Source organism: Gadus chalcogrammus, chromosome 13 (assembly GCF_026213295.1).
Source record: "Gadus chalcogrammus isolate NIFS_2021 chromosome 13, NIFS_Gcha_1.0, whole genome shotgun sequence".
NCBI lineage: Eukaryota > Metazoa > Chordata > Actinopteri > Gadiformes > Gadidae > Gadus > Gadus chalcogrammus.
Genome location: NC_079424.1, coordinates 2,145,898 through 2,160,897, shown reverse-complemented (window position 1 = coordinate 2,160,897; position 15,000 = coordinate 2,145,898).

Here is a 15,000-nt window from a genome sequence, read left to right as displayed (position 1 = left end):
ATACACACACATACACACATACACACAAACTCACACACACACACACACACACACACACACACACACACACACACACACACACACACACACACACACACACACACACACACACACACACACACACACACACACACACACACACACACACACACACACACACAGACATATGATCCCATCATCATCCAAGCAAATGCCCAATCAGTCGCTGTCAAGTTTACGTCAAGGCCAAATCGTATGTAGATTAATGACACGTGAGGCCTACAATAAGACTTCGCTTTAGTCTAAAGATAAAATATCCCCAAAACGTAGGCTACACAATACACCAAAAAAATAAAGATGCATTCATTTTTATATAATCTAATATAATCAAAATTAATTCAATTAAAGTTGAATGTATTTCATTGATCAGACCATATTTTAACATTAATAACTTATCGTTATTGGCTATATTCCTGCTAAATGTGTTAGACTCGTCTGTGTGCTTTGAGCGAGGTAAGTAGCACTCCCATTGACTAGAAGATGTTCCCCTCGTTCCAGTTCCACACTCTCATTTTCCCCTCTGGGGGGGGGGGACTAAGCGGGGGGCTCTGGACAGCGATGACTTCCGACATAAATTACAATCAGAGGAAGAGTCGTCCGCCAGGAATCTCCAGATTGGGAACATCCACACTCAGGGTAATTTAATCATTACCGGGACCCCTTTGTGGTGGCAGGGCTGCTGGGGGGGGGGGCGGGGCGGTGTGTGGGGAGTGTGTGCACAGTTGACCCCAATTTTCGAGGGTGGGTGTTTATGGAGTCAAAAGGGGGCACGCTCTGACGGAGCCCAGGTCTGTGGGGGTGCATGGGGTCTCTCCAGGCGTCTGTGTGTGCGTGTGTGTGTGTGTGTGTGTGTGTGTGTGTGTGTGTGTGTGTGTGTGTGTGTGTGTGTGTGTGTGTGTGTGTGTGTGTGTGTGTGTGTGTGTGTGTGTGTGTGTGTGTGTGTGTGTGTGTGTGTGTGCTCTATGGTGGTCTGGGGTTTTTGGGGAGGTCTAGGGGGGGTCTGAGTGTGACTGCGGCTCTATTGGGGTCTCGGGTGGTCTGCACGGGTCTGGCTATCATAATGGGTCTGGGGGGGGGGGGGGGGGGGGGGTCTCATGGAGACTATGGGGGTCCGTGGGTCTGGATGGTCTGTGGTGGTCTACGGAGGTCTATGGGTGTGCAAGAGGGTCTCTTGGAGACTACGGGGGGTCTGAGAGGGGGGGGTTTGCAGCGTGCATAGTGGACTGTGATGGTCTTTGGGGGGGGGGGGGGCTGTGAGGGGGTCAAAGGGGGGGTTGGAGAAGGGGGAGCCGGTCTGTGCATCCGCCCAGTGCATGCTCAGTAGAGGCTTTCTGCGATTAAAGGCGCTCTGATTAATGTAACAGAACGTGCCAGAAGTGCACATGCTGCGTCTGATCCCAATTAGACTGAAACCCAAGTCCCAGCGCAGCCTTCACTTCACTGGCTCTGCCATTCCTCGCTCTGTTTTCATTGGACGAGAGGGCCAGTGCTTTGACGAGTGTTCTGCGTGTGTATGCGTGTGTGTGTGTGTGTGTGAGTGTGTGTGTGTGTGTGTGTGTGTGTGTGTGTGTGTGTGTGTGTGTGTGTGTGTGTGTGTGTCTGTGTGTGTGTGTGTGTGTGTGTGTGTGTGTGTGTGTGTGTGTGTGTGTGTGTGTGTGTGTGTGAGAGTGTGTGTGTGTGTGTGTGTGTGTGTGTGTGTGTGTGTGTGTGTGTGTGTGTGTGTGTGTGTGTGTGTGTGTGTGTGTGTGTGTGTGTGTGGAGGTGGGGGGAGGGGGTGTCGCTGAAGGTGATGTGAATTAAATGGAGCACATAGAACTGTTCTAACTGTTTGATATTGATATGGTGGTGTGTTGGTCGTTGAGTGGTGTGTTCCAGGAGAATATTACTCTTACAATGATGTTTTAATGCTGTTTATTTATTCCATATTAGTACTCTCATCTCATCTGTTCCTTTATAGACGTTATTATTACCACTACCATTATTCTTTACTACTATATGGACGGAGACTGCTGGTTGTATTAGTGTGGGATATCAGTTGAACTCTACACAACTATCGTAGTGTAGTGGTTTGACATTGCGTAGATGTAGTGTGCGTAGTGTGATGCAGACACAACATGACGCAAGTGTCATGTCAAACAGGTTCGAGTCATTGCCATTACCCGAATCCGCCACCCAGCAGGTAAAATCTGTTCCACTTCCGTTCACTCAAATCACTCAAATCACCTGATGACTCACAGCACTTAAAACAAAGCGGTTGTGAAGGCTTCCTTCAGTTCACGGCTATAGGTGACTTCATGCACGCAACAGCCCACCACAGAGACAGCGTTTATGCAAAAGCGTGCTGGGCGTAAATACATTCTCCGCATGGGTGGCACCGGTGGGAACTATTCCATTCTGACTTTTAAAAAGATATCTCGTAAAAATAAAATCCATTAACGCCCCCTGGGAAGATAACGGCCACTCTGTCCGCGCCTCGCTGCCTCTTAACTCTCTAAATACGCCCTATTTAACATTCATTATGGGGTTGAACTCGCCAGCGCATTCGAGGCGGGGAAGTGAACCCAAAACACGGAGGAGCTTTGGAGTTTGAAGTGTGCGAGGAGGAACAGGGCCTTCTCTGTTCGAGCTCCTCCACGAGCCCTGCCAGCTCCGAGCCCCTCACCCCGTGATACAGTTTAAATAAATATTAGTTGTATACGTCGTCCCAGACTTCACAGTTGGATTTTTATAATTCATAACGACCCATATGTACGCTGTACCTGTCATATCCACCTAACGGGGAAATTATTTTCTTTGGAGGGAGGGAGGGGGGAGTTTATTATTTTTTGTCCAGAGTTAACTCACGTGTAAATGGGAGAACTACATGAGAAACGTAGACAGCTTTAGTTTGACGTATTATACCCATTACCCGTGCTAATATCGCGGTGATATTTCCACGTTTTTAACTGAGTACGCACTGACACGTTGGTATTCATTCAGGGTAATAGTAAACAGCGTGGAGAGACAAGGCGCATGCGCAGGTCAAACCGAGTTCAGTCCAAATCAGGACTTCCTGTTGCAGGTGTCAGGTGACTTCCTGTGACCCTCCAAGTGGAGCCTCAGCGTGCCAGTGGACGGAGCAATTAAGAAGATGTTAAGACGTGCTCAATTAAAAGGATGTAATGACTTGTTCATCCTTCAAGCAGCGTTCATTCTTCCCCGACTCCCGCTCTTTTTCCTCGTCTTTCCTTCCTTCTGCCCCCCCCCCCCTCGGTCTTCCGAGCAGTGTTGCCAGATTGGGCCAGATTTCTGGCTGCAGCGCATCTTACCAGATTCGGCGGGAAATCTGGCCCAATCTGGCAACACTGCATCCGAGCCCCTTTCAGCTGAACACACAGTTTGGAGGAAGTGTCAGGGCAGTGTGATTGATGCGCGATGGGTGATTCGCTGACTTCATGCTCGTGTAAAGCAACACAGCTGTTGGGGAGTGGAGTGGGGGGGGGGGGGAGAAATCAAATTCCTTCCAGGCAGGAGCCGTCGAACAGCACAGCACAGGACATGTTTTTTCCATGTGTGTAACTCCGCCACTCCCACTTTCACTTGACGAGCGAAAATACTGACGAAGAAGAAGAAAAAAAATAAAAAGATGGAAATGAACCACTCGGGCAGCATGTGGTAGGAGGTCATTGCAGCTCTCATTATGGAGCAATTACTGCGCCCCAAAACCCCTTTTCCTCTGCAGAGCCAGCCTGAAAGCCGACCCCACTTTCCAGGGCTTTCAAGGAGCAGGACGTGACAAGGCATCGCGTCCTGCTCCGCCCCTTCACCGCAAGTATGTCCTCAATTTGTTGCCATGGCAACGCGTGTACACACGTTGCCATGGCAACAAATTGAAGACATACTCGCGGTGGACGGAGAGACCGAGGGGCTGCGTTCCAAATCGCGTACTTTTAATTTTGCTTGCATTGCGGACTGCAGCTGCTACTGCCTCACAAAGTACTTGCCGTTGCACACAGTATGCAATAAAACTGGGACATACTACAGGTGATTTCCCTGATCAGCACACCTGTAGAGCCACCCTTTCGCGGGCGGCATTCGATCGACAGGATGTGTCTTCTGCTGCTGCAGAAGATTGTGCGGCAGAATGGTGCAAAGAGCATGCTGGCTTGCGTATACTGTGAATGACGACCGGATGTAGTACAACATCCTGGGGATTCTGGCATACTGCATTTTCCATGCAATGCATCGCGACATACTAGATCTTTTTTTTGGCATGCTAAATAGTGTGGTAGTATGGGTATTGGAACGCAGGACGATACCTTCGGAAGACCCTCCTTGTTTTGGTGGTTGTTGCAGAATTCCTCTTAAGGGGGCCTCTTAACGTCCGCAATATCCACAATTAATCAATCATGAATGTTTTTTGGGGACCCCTTCGAGCAAGTGACCCAACCCTGCCTTTGACGCCGTCTGGCGTCCACTCACCAACTGGACATTCACTCATCTCCTTAAATAAACAACTTATCATGTCGGTCGTGATCCCACGTCACGCCCCGGGCTGTTGTGTCTGTCCGGGTCTGCAATTAGCGGGAGGCTGTGGTGGGGCAGGAGACGGATGGTGATTTAGACCGCTGTCACCATCTCAGGCCGAAGCACTCAGAAGGCGACAGTAATGAATATCGAGATGAAACCTGATGCCGGGCTGAGCTAATGGAGACACTGAGGGGGCCGTCCTGATGACAGTAAACATTATAAACTGCTGGGACCTCGACAGCTGCAGCGCTCTGTCGTTCATTGCTTATTAAACAAAGTAAAAGAAAAACGTTTTTATTTGTGATTGATTTTTTTTGGGGGGGGGGGGGGGGTTGTTTCACAATTATGAACGCATAAAACTTTTCTCCAGGTTGATCGAGCCAATGAAACTAATTCTTTACTTGGAAGAAGTATGTACAAACAAAACAAAGGCTTTCAGGATTGCTTTATTATTATTCTACGTACAAAATGTCTGCTATAAACACACTTTTGATGTCCTAGGCGCTGTTGCTGCTGAACAATACCACAACGTCCTGGGATGTCTGGATGGTTCATTCATTCTCTACAGGGAGAAAAGCAGCATCTGCGGTGATATATTCTAATTATTCATGCCCAGACGAAAACAGAGTGACATACAGACATCCAACGCTCTGTAAATGTTTGGAGAGCGCAGAATGCATTCCCTAATTTCAAGCATCCTTGAGCCTTCAACTCCAAACAGATGCTTCTGCTGGGTTCCTACAAAATGAGGCCAAACCAGACTGAAATGCTCTGCAGAGGGGAAACTTCTCCTCTTTGAGCAGCGCAGGTACATGTGATCGTTGCCATTCTGCCGTGGGGCTGTTGAACGCAGAACCCGTGCTGTACACCCAAACACAGTTCAAGGTGCAACTGTTATTCTTTGGCCCCACACCCTGTCAGGAGGGATTCATGTTTTAAGGTGTGTGCCGTGAAACGGTCCCAAAGTTACTCATAGTGCTTCAAAGTATAAAAAATATGGTCTGAAAATAGTTCTTGGTCCATTGGATATCTTGGTTTGGCCTGAGGTACAAAATACACAAAACGCACACACACGCACACACACGCACACTCACACACACACACACACACACACACACACACACAAACACACACACACACACACACACACACACACACACACACACACGCACACACACACACACACACACACACACAAACACACTCACACATAAACACACTTTAGTACTGCTTGAGTATTGTCAGCAGAGGAGGTGATGTAATGTGCCCCAGGATAAAGAAGATTCATATTAGGTATTCAATGTTTATCCGATAAGGTCTTAATAATGTTTAATCTGTCCATCAGTGTTTCATTTTCAATATGCAATCAGTACACAATAACCTCACTCCCTGCCTGGGTGTGGTGGTTAAGTACTTCCAGTTCAGAGGAATACATTGCATAACATAACCAAAAGTGCTGGATGGAAAGGTCAGTTTGCGCTTTGGATTTCAATAATATTCTGCTCTTGGTTTGTTTAAGCCGCATCCAGACTGCTCGAGTACCATTTAGCGGCATATTTCAGGATATTTAGGCTGCTTCAGGCAGCCAGTCCATTGTTTTATGGACGAACGATCAGATGCTTAAAGAATAGGTGTAAATATAGACCATCTAAGCTATAGATTATAATGGGCACAAGCAAGGGAATCAAATTACTTTGGACCACTTTGGGGGTTCTTAATGCAGTGCCCAAGTGCCCCCCACTTAGAGGGCCGGGGCCCCCTGGAATCCCCAAATCACAGCTACGCTCCTGGTAAAGGCAAACACTTTCCAAGTCAAACAGTTTAAAAGGCTAAAATGGGTACGGTATATTATTAGCATGCAGTATGTGCAAGCATCATTTCGGATATAAACAATCAATTCAAACAAGCGGCACAGTTCTTCTTTCTCTAAAAGTTCAGATATCCTAAAAAGACAACGGTTATTAAGCTGGTATACATTTCCATGATCCCCTCTGCATATGTTTGATTGTAGGCTGCATGAATACTCATCCTGGATTAATGGCACAGAAAGCCCTGAACTGTTGGGTAAGGCAGCACTAAGCCCCCAGATGGGGCTGGAATCAGCCAGGTTTCCTCACTCTCAACGGCCTTTCGTGGATCTCCTCGAGAATACAATCGGAGCGTCCTGGCGCAGGAACTGTAAGCGAGGCCATGATTGGCTGGGAGACGATAACAACAGGTGACAGTTGTAATCACCGCAGCACAGTCATGACCGGTGGCACGGTGCAGAGAAGAGATTCCGTCATGCGGATGTGAGGGATTTGTCTCAAAGGAAAGGGGTCCAAGTGAATGTTTTTACATGGTATTGCTGCTTTGTGTTACAGTTACAGATTTTAAAGTGTATCTTGTATGTTGTACATGTTGTCCTGGCACCTGGTACTTAGCATTGTGTAGTATCTCATCCTAGCTATCTTTGTTGCATACGGGGAATGGGTTTACCTAGTGATTGTAATTGCTTGGCAATCGTTTCTATGTGCACCCTTACTGTACAGACAGCGATATATTGTTTCTCTTTCTTCTGACAAATGTACCTATTGTAAGTCGCTTTGGAAAAAAAAACGTCTGATAAATACCCAGAATGTAAATGATATCTAAATTAAATGTAAATGTTAAGTTTTAAGGTAACGGTGATTTGTGCATTTCTGTTAAATGTTTAAAAGGTCATTGGGATAGAGGATGACTATCGTCTGTGTGCTATGGAACCATTCATGACTGTGTGCACTGGATTAATTTGTAGCCCAGTGTAAGTCCTTCAAGCCTCGGGTTTCACTCCGGGGCTGATAATTGTTCACCTTTAATTACTCAGTAAATATATTAAGCAAGCATAAGGAGTCTGTGTTGGCCTCCACTCCTGTTGACAGACCTTTACTTTGAAAGCCGTGGAAGGACCCTGCTTCCCCAGCGGAGTGTGTGTGTGTGTGTGCGTGCGTGCGTGCGTGCGTGCATGCGTGCGTGTGTGCGTGTGTGTGTGTGTGCGTTATAATGTGAACTGGCTTTTAAATTGGCTGCAGGCAGGGGCCTGAATGCAGACGTCTCAGGGAAAACGTAATGTTTTCGCTCGCAGGAACGAATGAATGAAGGACGAAAGTTCTCCGGCCAAACTGCCAAACCGCATTTCAAGAGCCCGCTCTAAACGGTGCAATGATGGTCGAGGTGAAGAAGAGGGAAGAAAACGCATAAAACTAGGTTTTTTGTCTGAGGCCACCCAAGCCCTCCCGAGTCACACCTTTAAGCATTAAAACAGGGGAACTCTGAGGCGCGCCGACGGCCGCGACTGCCAGGAGCACATCGTATTAATGAATTAAATAAACAGCCCCCGCCGCCAAGAGCATCAACATGAAAAATGTCTCTGTTCCACAGATGGGTGCTTAATTTGGCAGGGCCTCCGGGTGCTGTTAGCACACCGAGGGGGCAGAGGGGGGGGGGCCCTGGGTGCCCGCCGAGTCCCCCCACCGGGGTTGCCAGATTGGGCCCGACGTCCTGCCCAATCTGGCCACACGCCCCCCGCCACCGCAGACCTCCCGCCACCGCAGACCCCGTCCGGCGGTGTGCTATAAGGAGCCCGCTCTCTTAAACACGCTGATCAAAGTATTAACGGTGCGCGTAAACACCCCCGTGGCTCCATCTGACACTGAGTAGCTCCACAAAGACCTTTAATCCACGGCGCTCCGTTCATTAGGCCCTCACCTAGTAGCGTACGCGCGCACACACACACACACGCGCGCACACACACACGCACACACACACACACACACACACACACACACGCACGCACGCAGACACACACACGCACACACGCACGCACACACACACAAGAGCACACATACACAAGCACACACACACAAGCACACACACACACACATACACACACACACACACACACACACACACACACACACACAGGTGGACGCAGAGGCCAGGGAGGCTCTGATGTTTACTCTGCCTCCTCTCCTAAGCCCTGTTTGAAATAAGTCCACCGGCATCATTGTTTAACTATGTGCCAGTCAAACCCCGCGCTACCAGATGGGTGCCGGTTTCCACTGACCTTGCCCATGAGCCGGGCCTCGGCCACAAACAGCCCAGAGTGTTGTAGCGTTCAACTCTCTTCCTCTCTCCTCCTTCCTTCCGTCTTCCTCATCCTCCCTCACCTCCATCTTCGCTCCTTTCTTCCCCTCTCCTTCTTTGGGTCCCCTTCCACGCCTTCTTGATGTTTTTGCATTTTTCTTTCGCTTTTTTTCTTCCCGCATTCGTCGGTCTTGTGTTACGACGCCCGTCCCTCCTTCCCTCCTCCCCGCCTCGACCTCTCCTCCTCCCGTTCGCTCCCGGTCGGAGGGGCTCAATCGTGGAGGACGGTGCGTCTCATGTCTGCTCCGATCACCGTGAGCGTGCGCACGGCGGAACACCTGGAGAGGAGAGGACGGAGAGGAGAGGACGGAGGAACACCTGGAGAGGAGAGGAAGGAGAGGAGAGGAAGGAGAGGACAGGACAGAGAGGAGGGGACGGAGGAACACCTGGAGAGGAGAGGAAGGAGAGGACAGGACGGAGGAACACCTGGAGAGGAGAGGAAGGAGAGGACAGGACGGTCCATTCTGAGGCCGCAGAGGTGTCAATGTTTATGGAACCGGTGGAGGAAACGTCAGACAGAAAACAAGCCCAGGGGCTAATTAGCGCCAATTTGGATTCCGCCATGGGACCGACCCACCACACACCCCGGGGCAGAATAAAAACATTCAGCCCAGTTGGAAATGTTTGGCTGTAGCCTCTTCGCTTCAGATGCAAAAAAGTGGGATAGCAATTGAAAGTATTTCTCAACTGAAGTTCCCAAAACGAAAAAAAAGTTTTTCTATATAATCTGAAGGCAATTAATAAGAAGTTTAACGTAGTAATACAAAGTATGAAAATATATTTAGGTATTTATATACCTTTATTCTAATTAACATATGGATTATGGTTACACATACAACACCATTTAAAATAGTAGACACATTTCCACATTCACATTTAATCGAATTCAAAAGCAGTACCATACTTTTCTTTTTTATTAATTCTGCTTTGGAAACAACTCCCTGATAAAAAAAACTCCTGGATTTACTGTACCGAACCCGGGCCAGGGAAACGCTTTACGTAACACGTCTCCCACCAGCAGATGTAGAGCAGGAGTGAGTCAGGAATCCCTTGTGAACAATCAACCAAAGATTAAGGACGTTAAAAGCAATTGCGGGGCTTTTGTTTTGACAAGATTGAAATATTCCCCAAACCTAATATTTACTGCGGACAAGCATCTTCGCACTCGCCGCTGCACCGCTGGACGGCTCCGCTAAGTGCTTTGCATCAATTTACCCCGACGATGTCCAAGCTGCGGTCCCGGAGCCATGGGCCCCGTCGTCGGGGGCCATAAATTAAGGTCTAAATCTAATGTGTTTCTGCGCGGCCTTCTGCCGTGTTATTGTAAGCGGCCGGCACTAATGAGAGCGGCCCGTCTGGCCCTATCAGGGCCCGGCCGCTATCTAAACACCCTGACAGACTGCAGGTGGGCTGGCATCCCGGTGGAAAACATTAGATTGGAGCAGGAGGGGGGGGCTTCCTTTAAGAGCTTCTAAATGCAGACCCCCCCCCCCCCGCCGCCCCGCACCCCAAACCCTCAACCCACCACCACCACCACACATAGAGAGCCACCTCGAACCCCCCCCCCCCACCCCAAACCCTCCACCATCACACACACACAAACACACCTACACACACACACACACACACAGACACACAAACCTCAGACCCCCACCCCGTCCCCCAACCCTCCACCCCCACCACCACACACACAAACACAAACACAAACACACGCACGCACGCACGCACACACACACACACACACACACACACACACACACACACACACACACACACACACACACACACACACACACACACACACACACACACACACACACACACACACACACACACACACACACACAGACACACACGGACCCACCCAGACCCCGGGGCCAAGGGCTCCTCTCCTTGGCCCCGGCCGATAGCCGTGAACCCCAGCAGCCCCCCGGGGGGGCCGGGGTCCCCCCCCCCCCCCCCCTTGGGGGGGAGAGGTGTAGACCAGACATGACCGCTGACCCCCGGCGGAGCTACAAAGGCCGCCCTGATGGATGAGCAGAGGGGTTGCCGTGGTTTCATGTTTGTATATAAAAGCCGTCACTCGCCCGGTGTACAGGGGGGCATGGGGGGGGGGGGGACGCCCCACCTCCACCCCCGTGTGCGCTCGTATGAGCATGCACACACACACACACACACACACACACACACATACACACACACACACACACACTCACACGCATGGAATCAGAAATATGGAAACAGACACAGACTTCCCACCCTATCGATGTGGTTATTAAAAGCCTATGTCACAGTTATAAATCTCTGTCCGGGGGTGAAAGGAGGATGATGTGAACGTAATCCTCAGCTTCCTCTCTGTTACTGTACACACTGCTGTCTACACAGAGGCTGCACAAAGGTCACGTTCTGCTGCTGCTCGCAGAAACAGGGACGAACGCTGGACAATACGCCGTTTGAGCTTTAGAACCTTGAGTTGGATCCGAGAGAGACAGGGAGGGAGAGAGAGAGAAAGGGTGAGGGAGAAGGAGCGGGGGGGGGGGGGGGAAGAGAGGAAAGGGAGAGAAAGCAAAATAGAGAGAAACAAGAATGGAGAAAGACAGACACAGTGAGAGTAGAGCAAGAGAGATACTGGAGTTAACGGGAACAGCCTGTATGTATGTCAATTATGGCATCCATTGCACTCCTGATTATTCCTGGAAGGAGGGGTCGCCCACCCTTCAAGATTTCCTTCTTGCTAATTAAGGGAGTTTTTTCTTGCTCTCTGGGGGCTAGGGTCAGGGGGGGGGGGGGTCATAAACATATGACCTGTGAAGCCATTCGAGACTGTATCTGTGATTAAGGGCTATACAAATAAAATTGAATTGATCTATTTTGCATTAATTGTTCTGTACACTGTACACCCCTATGGATCAGTGACTAACGTTAATGTTCACTGCAGACACATGAAGGGTTGTCACTGCCTGTCCCGTGGGGTTCTGTGTCATCAAACGCCAGGATTATCCTAATTTGTTTCCATCCATCAAACTCCATCTTCATCTCTCCTCCTAGTTCATGAAACGACGATTGTACTTACCCACTCCTGCGGATAATAGGTGTCAAACTCCTAATCGACACTTATTGTGGGAAAGGAAATCATCCGTGGTGAAAACGATGACGTACTTGAGAACGTGGATGGGTGCCAATTCGACCGCAGGGCAAATTGTTTGCGGTTGACTCTGCTCTGCTTAAAGATAAGCCAAGATAACCCTCTCGTGCTTTAACAAAAGTAAATATAAGTTTTATATTCAGTCTGTTTAAAAATGCAAAAATAAATATTATCCAAGAATGTCATGTGACGTTTTGAATAATAAAGTTATCATTAGACCGATCAAACAAACATCACGTCACTCCCTCGATGCTTACTTGGTAAGATATGTTGTCAGTTGACATCAGCTGAGTTTTGTTTCATAATATGACGGGATAGCCTGTTTGTTATTATGGGATAGCTCTAGTCTACAGCCCCCAGCGAGCAGCGACCTACCCAGTGAACCAACCAGCAGGCCAACTGTACTGCACTCCACGGACGGGACACACACTGGTGTGAAAACACCGGGATGATGAGGGCGAGAGAGTGACATGTTTGCGTTTCATTAACATTGTATAACACGCGATGAGTCCACGACCTGCGCACACCTGTGCGACTCACACGCGCGGAACCCTTTTTATTTTTGCCGCATACCAAAGCGGCAGGTTAGGACGATGATCGTGTCTGAAGTCCCGCCCCTCCTCACCCCCCCCCCCCCCACACACACACACACACACACACACACACACACACACACACACACACACACACACACACACACACACACACACACACACACACACACACGCGGCATCCCCCCCCCCCACCACACACACACACACACACACACACACACACACACACACACACACGCACACACACACCCTGTGTTGTTGTGACAGAAAGCGAGGCGCGGCGAGCGTGCATTTAAAAAGCTTGTTGAAAAGCGTTTGTTGGTTGACACAAAATCACACCGTGATCCGTTAAGTGCTCGAGTGGTGCAGCGTGGGCGATGTGTAACTCATCGGCCGCGGTAATGGGGGCAAAAAAAAAAAGCGCAACAGAAATTGATTGAAGTGATGCGTTGGGGCGATGACGTTACGCGAGCATAATGAAAGCAGAAGCTTTCGGCTTTAAACGCTCTCTGTCACGCACGACATGTCGTGATCGGCGAAAAAAAAAATAAGTGGAACGTGGAATATTAATAGCTGTCCAAAACTCTAAAAGTCCCCTTAATAACGTTAGGAATGCGATAACAAAACATAGATTATTAAAAAGAAGCTTTAAAAAAACGGTATTCTTGGCTGAGGTACAGAAGTATTTGTTTTTGTTACAGATGCTCTGTATCTGGAGTGAACAGATAGTATCAAAGAGGTGCTGACGGAGAGCATAAACACGATCTGAGACCTTTCATCTGCTCAGCAGTGACACAAGTAGGCCCACAATGGCTAGCGATGCGCTGACGGTCGTACGCACGTATCCACCTCTCTGTCTGTCTGTCTATCTCTCTCCCCCAACTCTCTCTCTCTCTCTCTCTCTCTCTCTCTCTCTCTCTCTCTCTCTCTCTCTCTCTCTCTCTCTCTCTCTCTCTCTCTCTCTCTCTCTCTCTCTCCCGCCCCCCCCTCTTTTTCGCTCTATCTCTCTCTCCTTCTCTCTCTCCTCCACCTCTCTCTCTCTCTCTCTCTCTCTCTCTCTCTCTCTCTCTCTCTCTCTCTCCACGGTGTTAGCCAGCTTAACTAGCGGTGAGGAACTCATGACACTGCGAGGCGGCTGATGCTTACGGGGGCTGAGTGACGTGAACCCTGGCTGGCCCCCGCGCTGCGGAGAGGACACACTGATTAGGTAATCACCTGTGTACACAGCCCCCCTCCTCCCCCGCCTTCACATTCTCCCTGACAGACCGGAGGGGGGGGGGTTAGAGACACCGCTCGGCCCCTCAACGCCCCTGTCATCGCGCGGCGGATAACAGCTTTCTGCGGCGTAGCGCGCCGCGAAAACATATTTGGACGTGCGCACAAAGGCTTCACCAGGTGAGGGGCGCGCTGTACAATCAGGGAGGACGGGGGAGGGGGGGAGGAGGGGGAGACGATGAAAAGTTAATCTGCTAATGCAAGGCAGACGGGGGGAGGCTCAGCGGGCCGGTGTATATGGGATCCGACTCGGGCTTGGGTGCGTCGCGGCCGGCGACAGGGATGGAATGAGATCATAACATCTTTAATTGCGTTGCGCCATTGAACGCATCCTCGTTCAAAGCTTGGGGGATGACGCGCCTCTCTGTGTACTCACGGTTCAATCTCACGTTTCTTTCCCTTTAGTGAATGTTCAGCGCACGCTGCTGTTTACGAGTCATTACGCAGGGGTTATCTGTAAGACAAACACACTTTTAGCCCTTATTTAAACCAACGGTTACTTTACGGAGCCACAAAGCCTCGCCCCCAAATTATATTACGTTTACATTATTGTGCTTTGAGCTAATTAGTTTAGCACGGCTAACAGATTTGCGAGCCTCCCTGAAATGCTTCCTCCTAAGGTGGGACCATATGTCTGTCTCTCTGTTTGTCTGTCTGTCTGTCCCTCTTACCTCGTCTGACACCTGTCTCACTACCTGTCTGTCTACCTGCCTCACCGCTTGTCGACCTCTCTGCCCTCACCTGGCTCACATTTTCCTGCCTGCCTGTCTCACTCTCTTCTCCCACCACCTGCCCTTCTGTCCCATCACCTGTCTACCTGCCTCACAACCTGTCTATCTGTCTGATGATTTGTCTGCCTGTCTCACCGTTTTTTCTGCCTCTCTCCCCTCGCCCGTCTCACTTTGCATGCCTGCCTGTCTCATTCTCTTTCTCACTTCCTGTCTCACCACCTGTCTGTCTGTCTACATGGCTCACCACCTCTCTGTCTTTCTAGCTGTCTCACTGCTTGACAGTCTGTCTGTCTGTTTTAAAATCTTTCCGTCTGTCGGTCACCCTCCCTGTCTGCCTGTTCCACGGTCTACCTGTCTCGCTCCCCCTCTGGCTGTCTGTCTGCCTCCCCTCGCCCCCGCTCACGATCTGTCAGCGTTCGGCAAATAGATTCAGCGGCACGCTCCGAGCTGAATGGGAGCGGTCCGCCGAGTGGGAGGGTGGGCGGGCCTCGGGCCGGGGGGGGGGGGGGGGGAGACTAGCGGCCCATTCATTAATCACGAGGTAAACAGGCCATCCAGTGACACCTGGCCAGGGTAATGCCAG